Genomic DNA, 8995 nt, shown 5'->3' with positions numbered 1-8995 from the left:
ATATCGATATCATGTCTGTGACAGGAATTTTTTTTTTTTTAAACTGTGTTTTTCATGTGAGGGAAATGTTCGAAACCTCTTTACCGATTGCTTTGAAATTTTGATACAACGTTGCATTGGAATAGGCGAGTGTTTTTATATGTCTACTATATACATGCTTCAACTGTGACAGGAAAAAAACATGCTTTTTTGAAAAACAGTGCCATCTGTAGGACGTGGGAGCAATACACGCTTTAATCTCCAAAAGTTCTTCACTGAATGCTTTCAAATTTTGACACAATATTCCATTCAAATACGTACATATTTTTATATACCTACTATTTAGCTGACACACCTGTGACAGGTAAAAAGATGCATTTTTTAAAACAGCACCATCTGTTGCACATAAGACCAACACAAGCTATTCAAAATATGTTACGATTCCATTTCAATGTTTCCGATTGCATTGATAAATTGAATTTTCATATATTTTGATTTATTTTAATTTTGATTTAATTATTTTGTGTGACGTTGCGTTGGAATTGAGCTGTGTTGTTTATCATACAGTTCATTTCGTGGGTATAGTTTATTTGTTTCTTTTTTCATTGCTTTTAATTTCTTTTTTTTTATCTGTTCTTATTAGAGAACAGGTTAGAGAACAACAGGTTAAAAAGGTTAGAGAACACCTCCCTGCGGGGTACCTAGTTCGAAGTTTCTTTTTACACTCCTATGCCTCTGGAAAAATACAGATGACTTCCTGCTGGATAAGTAACCCCCTGATCCAACAAAGAAGCCGTCCACCAATATTCATTCTTGCAAGCTCACTCAAGATAACATGTCGATTTGCAATATCAAAGGCAGACCTGAGATCCAGGAAGGTGGTATATGACTTTTCAGTGCGCAGGGTAAGAAAGGTGGTGATGCAATGATGCACACTCCTTCCATGCATGAAGCCATATATCTGGGGGGATAGCATGGTTCTTATTCTATGGAGAAGACGGTTAAGGACCATTCTCTCGATTGTTTTGCAGGTGCAGCTAGTAAGGGAAATTGGGTAGCAAGCATTCTCTTGATTTGGCTTGGGAATTTGAAATGATTATACTGTTGGTCCAAGAGATAGGCAGTTCCCCAGTAACATAGCTCATATTATACAACTCAAGCAGGAGATTTCCTGGTACTAAAGGGAGCAGACGCAGTATGTCATAAGTGATACCATCTTCACCGGGGAATTTGGCTTTACCTATGTTTAGGGCCGCGAGTAATTCAAACTCAGTAAATGGCACGTTGCATTCGTCTCCCTTAAGGAGCATAAAATCAACAAGCCTTTCTCGATCTCTGTAAGCAGCATTTAATCTGAACTGTATGTCTGGGGGAAGATTATTGAAGCTAGATACAATAGATGATGTGCACCAGACGTGACAGACTTTGAAACCAACACAGAGGTCTAGAATGCCTCCACAAATATGCGAGAGTTCAAGGTCGCCCACAACCTGCACATCTTGGTGACTATTTAGTAGCGACAGCAGTTGATTCCTATTACCGTTACTGAAGCGAGAGCCACCAATGACCTTGTGTCTAGCATTGTAGTCACCAAGAATGATGGTTGGCTCTGCTTGAGCGCAGGCCGGAAGGTCAATATAATGTAACTTTCCTGCTGGAACATATAGATTAAATACATTGAGGAAAGAGTTGCCCACATATATCCTCACTCCATGATATTGTTGACCGGCAGTTTGTTTTTCTGGCAGAAGTTGATGGGGTAGGAATTGTTTGATGGATAGAATGCAAGAGTTACTGGATCTAAGGTTGTAAGAAATAAATGAGGACAATTTCGGGGGTGAGGATCTTGCGGGAACTCTGCACTCCTGGAGACATACAATATCGATGTGTTCAGTTGTTACTTTGTGATGTAAATCTGAGAACCTTTTTTTGGGAGATGCAATGTTCCAGCTAAGGATGGATAACTTAGCTAATTTGTGCATTTACAGTAATCATTATGCAGAATGATATTATTAGTCCACTTAAAATATATATTATTTATTTCACTACGATATAAGTCCAGGAACATTTCTTAGCATATTACCAATGTCACACATTTGCCTCCAATTGTCTAATACAATTTGTCTGTCATTTTCATCTATAGAGTTATTTTGAACATACCTTAACACAAGGGTTCAAGATCACTTGAAATTTTCTCTGATTGGCAAGCGAACATATGTTTGGAGGGTTCAGGGGTAGAAGGGGGAGGTTAGGCAGTCATTGCTTAAAAGTTCCGTCATACACGCGACCATCATCACAATATCGCTGGTGAATTTTTTCTCATGTTGGAGTTGCTCTTGCAGCCGCTCCGTCTCCTGCTGTGACTGCTGCTGGTATTCCTGCAACCGGTCACGAAGGGTAACCACTGCTTGAACAGTGGAGCGACCCAAGGTCGAGGTGACAGGGAGGCTGAGGTTGCGATCTGTCCCATTTTGATCCAGTTCCTTATCCCCCACTTCCAGTTGACTGTGGGGTCCAGCTGTGGGTGGTCCCCTCACAGTAGGTGACATTATCCCAGAACCGGGGAGTGGCCACTCTACATCAGGGGCAGGCCCACCACTGGCAGGACCGGGGAGTTACCACTCTACATCAGGGGGCAGGTCCACCACTGGCAGAACCGAGGAGTGGCCCCTCTACATCAGGGGAAGGCCCACCACTGGCAGGACCGGGGAGTGACCACTCTACATCAGGGGCAGGCCCACCACTGGCAGAACCGGGGAGTGGCCACTCTACATCAGGGGCAGGTCCACCACTGGCAGAACCGGGGAGTGGCCACTCTACATCAGGGGCTGGCCCACCACTGGCAGGTCCGGGGAGTGACCACTCTACATCAGAGAGCAGGTCCACCACTGGCAGAACCGGGGAGTGGCCCCTCTACATCAGGGGCAGGCCCACCACTGGCAAGACCGGGGAGTGACCACTCTACATCAGGGGGCAGGTCCACCACTGGCAGAACCGGGGAGTGGCCACTCTACATCAGGGGGCAGGTCCACCACTGGCAGAACCGGGGAGTGGCCACTCTACATCAGGGGCAGGTCCACCACTGGCAGAACCGGGAAGTGGCCAATCTACATCAGGGGCAGGTCTACCACTGGCAGAACCGGGAAGTGGCCACTCTACATCAGGGGCAGTGTAACAAACTAGGCTGGTTGTAAGAATTATCCAGAATGTTTTATCTACAAGGGAGAATGGGAAGCTGGACCCGCGTGGTGACCCGGGACCTGACCCCAGGGAATTCGCGGTCAAAATAATTGACGCCTTATTCATAGTTTCGAATAATGAATCATCCTATAGTATTCACTTATTTAGAGAAATTAGCCTTTATTCATTTTGCATTCAAATTGTATTGTATAATATTCCTGGTTATAATATCAAGAGTATTCTAATTATTAGGAGAATGAGTTTAAGTCACCATCAGTGACGTCACTATCCATGACTAGACCTCAGCGCGGAAGAATTTGAGTGACCTGGCAGTCATAGGTCACAAGAGTTCCCACATTCAGTAATTTCTCAAAGGTTAAATAGCCAATTTAGATTTGGGAATAGTCTTCCTTAAGAGGCTTGTGTAATTTAACTTCAGTAAAATATTTCAACCAATCTGGATCAATTCAGTACAAACAGAGGTTAATTGTTAAACTTAAGCCTTGCTAGTAACTTGGTAAAACTTAGACTATGCGGAAGGATACAGTGCTCTAGTCTGGGGAAGACCAGACGAGGAGAGATTAGTGTGGGCTCAAGATCAACTGGGGGAGGTCAACCATCTCACCTCTCCCCCCCCCCGAGACCAGCACTCCACCCAAGCTGGTCAACATAGAGGTATAGTTGCTATTGTTATTTATAGGGATAGTCAATTCATTGCCAAGTAGGGAGTGGTAGATTGATAGGGAGTGCTCATCTTGAGATTTTGTTTTAGTTTTCCTTTTAATAAATTAAGTAGTTAGTAATTTGCATTTTCTTTATTTCCATGTGTATGTTATATATATGTGAATTGGTCCTTGTCACGTGGTCCCCCACGAGGCAGGGTTGAATTGGGCGCCGATTCTAACACCGAATCATTATTAGCATTCCCGTTTAATTAATTCCACACTAAGAATCAAAGTCATATGGTACTAGTGGGGATCAAGCCCCAAGGTTATTGATTAGCATGATCGATCCAGACCTCAATCATTGCTCAGTATTGCAAGGTCTGGTGGTGGCAGCGTAAAGGCGACCCTAGGGTTTTGCTCAAAGCCTATGTCACGTCATACGGGTTGTAGAATCGTAAGTCGGTAAATCGTCTTAGGACCACGTGACGTGGAGTCGGCTTTGGTAAGAGTTTGGGAGTCCCTTAGTATAGAGAACAAAAGTAAGAATACGGGTAGAGGGGGAAAAAGTAGGAAAGATCATTCGAGAACCCCCCTCCCCCTATATTACAATGGTGCACAGCGGTGGTTTCAACAATTTTGTTTGAAATTGTTGAAAGGCTCATGCGTCTAGCCATTCGAACACGTGCGTGGATGCTAAGGAGACAGCCGCGGGCCAGGATTAGTCGTGCGCCCTACAAGTGCGTTTGAGTGGGGATTGGCGAATCTTGGGTTCATGTGGACTGATACGATTAAGGTTTAGTTAGATTATTGCATAATGAACTGGTGCACGAACCACACTAGTTCCTGGACATATATGAAGTTCCAGTAATAACCCCCCAATGTAGGTGTTTGAGGCTTTGATTCAGTTAAATTATACAGCCCATTAATTATATAAGTGATCATATTCTCTAGTATTTTATCCATAGTTACTGGTTCATCTAGGAATTTTCTAATGATCATATTTTATTAGTTTCCCTCTTTACTATAAAAGCAGGTGGTCCTTCGTAATTGATTTTCATTACATTAATATTTAAATAAATAGAGTCAAGCCCCAAATGTCCCACATTATGGTCCTTCGAACCGGATAGGCATAAATTATAATTATAAATACTAATTAATAATAACTAATCCTTGTGTGATGTAACCTAGACTAACCATTTAATTAATTGTGTCTGCCAACAGCGTAACACATAAGTTAGTCTAAGTCACACCAATTCATTTCTACTTTCACCTCATGTACAAGGTAGCACTAGTGGGACACAGTTAATTGCCCACAACACTTAGACCTATACCTCATACAGAAGTAAGAATCTTTAGGTCACCAGGAGCATCAGCTCATAACCTTTATATGTTTTCACTTGTGTGTGCAAGTGCACCCTTATAAAAACAAAAAAAACAAAAATACAGCACAATTATATTCACCTTACTGCACCACAATAATCTTTACCAATCTTATTAAGTAGAATTTAGGCTGAGATTGTGCTGAATTTGGTACAATCCCAGACTAAATAAGTTTATAGTTCTTAGGTAGGAATTATCACGACTAGACTTAAGCTAGTCAGTAGTGTATGTATTATACTATTTGTGCTGACCCTAAACAGGGTGGGATTAAACTTTGAGATAACTCTGATTGGAGTGTCTCCATAATATTTCTCTTGTACTCATTATTTTGTATGTATCTATTTTGTGTATTGCTGGATGATTCCCATTAACTCTAATGGTGATATAGATGAGCTAACCGGACGAGAACTAATGGTGAAGTTCAGACAATGCACAAAATATCTAGCTATTTGTTGTTAGGTAGGTACATTTAACCTCAAGTGAGGTAGAGTATAAATTAGCCACCTTAAATTAGGCTACATTTAATGTTACTTGTCTACTAATGAGCAAGTACCCAAGCTTCATTAGTAATATATATACTAATCCCATGAAGTTTGGACCCAAGCCCAACATGGCTACTCCTGAGCAATTAAGGAGAACCTATATTGGCCTTAAAGGTCATTTGACCAGATTAATTAACAAGGCTGAGGGCTTATCTAAAGATACTCCCATTGATTCTTATCACTTAGAGACATCAGTAAGAGTAGCTGATCTGAAATTTGATCAAGTTAAGTCTACAAGTCAGTCTTATCTTACTCTACTGAATACCACAGAAACTGATCCTGATGAAGTAAGTCAAATTGTAGACGGTATCTCCCAGTATGAAGATGAGACTCAAGATAAACTTTACATGCTATCTAAATTAGCAAAACAATCTGGATCCAATACCAATAACACAGGGTCTCAATTCAATACCCAACTACCAGAGGTTCGTTTACCTACTTTAGACTTGCCTACATTTTCAGGATTAGATACAGAAAATTGGGATAATTTTTGGACTTCATTTGAAGTTCATATACACAAGAAACAGTCTCTTGACAAGGTTTCTAAATTCTCATACCTGCTTAGTCTTCTCAAAGGAGAGGCTAAAAAGGTCATACATAACCTAACTCTCGATGAGAGTAATTATGAGGAAGCTATAAAACTTTTGAAGTTGAACTATTGCAACAAAGAGTTAAGTATAGCTACCCTCTATTACCAATTGCTAGATCTGAATGCACCAAATAGTAGACCAGAGTCACTTCAAAGCTTCAGACTAGAAGTAGAGTCTCTAGTAAAGGCCTTAAGTACTAAAGTTGATATACCAGCTTCAGAATGGTCAATCAAGTTACTTTTGCAGAGGAAATTACCTCGAAATGTCTTAACAGAGCTCTGCTCATACTATAATACCGAGTTTCTCACTCTTGACCAAATATTCGAGGGACTGAGAATAACGGTTAAAAGGTTGAAGACTCATGATAGAATTAAACCTGAGTCTAAACCAACTAATACTGACACTTCGGTCAAACCCAAGCAGGCTTTGAATAAGTCTAGTAAATATAAATCCAAGACTACTCCATCCACTGGGAAAAGAAGTGGAAATGTAGGTACTTATTCGGTGTCTCCTTCTGAGATAACCAATGACTTGTCTACTAAAGAGACCAAGTCAATTAACCAGAGAAGGTGTCTGTTTTGTAATCAAGGACATGCCACCTACCAATGCTCTGTTTATCCTACTTATAATACTAGGATTAAAAGGTTGCAAGAAATACACAAGTGCATGGGCTCTCATGATCCCCAAAAATGTGTAGTGCAGCTACGTTCCTGCAACAGATGCAACCAAGGTGTTCATCACTACGCCTTATGTAGAAAATCTTCTACACCAACCATGACCACTGGGGAGAATTCCACGAATTCTACCGCGGTGCAATATTGCAAAGTGCATCAAGAAGTAAATGTACTTGCTACTGAGTCAGGCAATAATACTACTCTGCCTACAGCTCAACTTAGACTAATAAACCGAAGATCTAGAATTAACACTAGAGGTCTTTTTGATCAAGGATCACAGAAAACTTTCATTACACAACAGTTAGTAGAGCAGTTAAATTTAAAACCTGCCAAAAGTGTGAGGTTAAATATTTCTGGTTTCTTGACGAATAGTGGACCTCGTGAATACCAAGTAGTTAAGGTATTTGTGAGACTTGGATCTTCCACTAGTCCAATACAAGCGGTAGTAGTAGATAAACTTCCTACAGACCTACAGGTCACAGGTTTAGCTCGCACTGCGAGACATCTTAAACGAAACCGCATGAGGCTAGCAGATTACAAAATAAATTCTGACTGCCTCACTGATGTTGGAATACTTATAGGCGCGGATCATTATTACAAATTTATAACTGGATGCACCAGACAACACGGAATGAATTTGTTGTCATCTGCTGGAGGCAAATTGCTTACTGGACCGGTGCTTTTCCGACAAAATCCAGCGTCAACAAACCAACAGTCTAATAACATAATAGTGGCGTGACTAGGCTTGGAACAGTCACCCCTACGTTTCAGAGAAATATCTGAAGATATTGAGTCTGATCCACCTGTACATCGTCTGTGGGATTTAGACACTTTAGGTATTATCCTTGAACAACCAAGCCCTGATGATATGTGGACTTACCAGCAATATCTGGATACAGTTGTCTATAAAAATAAACAATACTGGGTAAGACTCCCATGGAAGTTGAATCATCCACAACTTCCAGTTATTTATTTTATGGCAGCCTCCCAATTGCAGTCTCAATTAGCACGGCTACAGAAGCAGCCAGACAAACTGAACATGTATCATCAACTCATCCAACAACAACTTAACAGTAAATTTATTGAAGTTGTTGATAACGATGACCGAGAAATAGGCCATTATTTACCTCATCACGCTGTGGTGAAAGACTCACTGACAACACCTATTCGTATTGTCTTTAACTGTAGTGCTAAAGTAAAGCCAAGCAGTGTCCCAGCAAACACAAATCATCTACACAACGTTCGCTTATCTCTTCCCATAGGTGTGGGAATGATTTGCATTGAGAATGGTGCAGGAAAGCCTTTGAGAAACTTTTACTCAAAAAATCCAAACACAAAGGTTTAATTATAAATTGTTTTTCTACAATTATTTTCTTCCAAATGTAAAACAAATAGTTTTTACATGTTTAAATATAAAATTTAGGGTGTTTTTTTGTAAAATTCATTAATAAATTGTGAATGATATATATTGGCTGAGTGAAACCTTTAAAATCCATTTAGTTATAATTTGAACAGAAAAAAGTATTTTTCCAAATTTTCTAAAAATTGCTCTTTTTAACACAATTTGACTCCTTATACATTCCACTAAACACTATATCATGTTTAAATATATAATTTATGTATTATTCTCTAAAATAATTTATATAAATTATATAAGTTGCTGGAAAGTGGTGTTAAAGATTCTGAAAACATTTTGTTGTGTTAATATGTTCTTATTAACTATGTCTCAAGTTCACAGTTTATCAAACAAGAATATTAACATTCGTCAACTCTTAAAATCTTATATGTTATCTTGCTGGTGCAAAAAAAGGTGAATCTTTAGGAACAGCTATAGTATCTATATATCACAAATGGTGTTTTCCCTAACTCAAACAATGTAGGGTTTATTATTCTACACATATTTCTAATGACTCTTAGATGTTTACATTCTCTGAAGTATAATTGTGAAGGCTGTGTCCATCACTCTCAACACAGATTCTTAAACT

The sequence above is a fragment of the Procambarus clarkii genome, chromosome 7, assembly GCF_040958095.1.
Source record: "Procambarus clarkii isolate CNS0578487 chromosome 7, FALCON_Pclarkii_2.0, whole genome shotgun sequence".
In the NCBI taxonomy this organism is placed as follows: domain Eukaryota; kingdom Metazoa; phylum Arthropoda; class Malacostraca; order Decapoda; family Cambaridae; genus Procambarus; species Procambarus clarkii.
The sequence above is the reverse complement of the archived record's forward strand: the minus strand, read 5'-3'. Positions refer to the sequence as shown.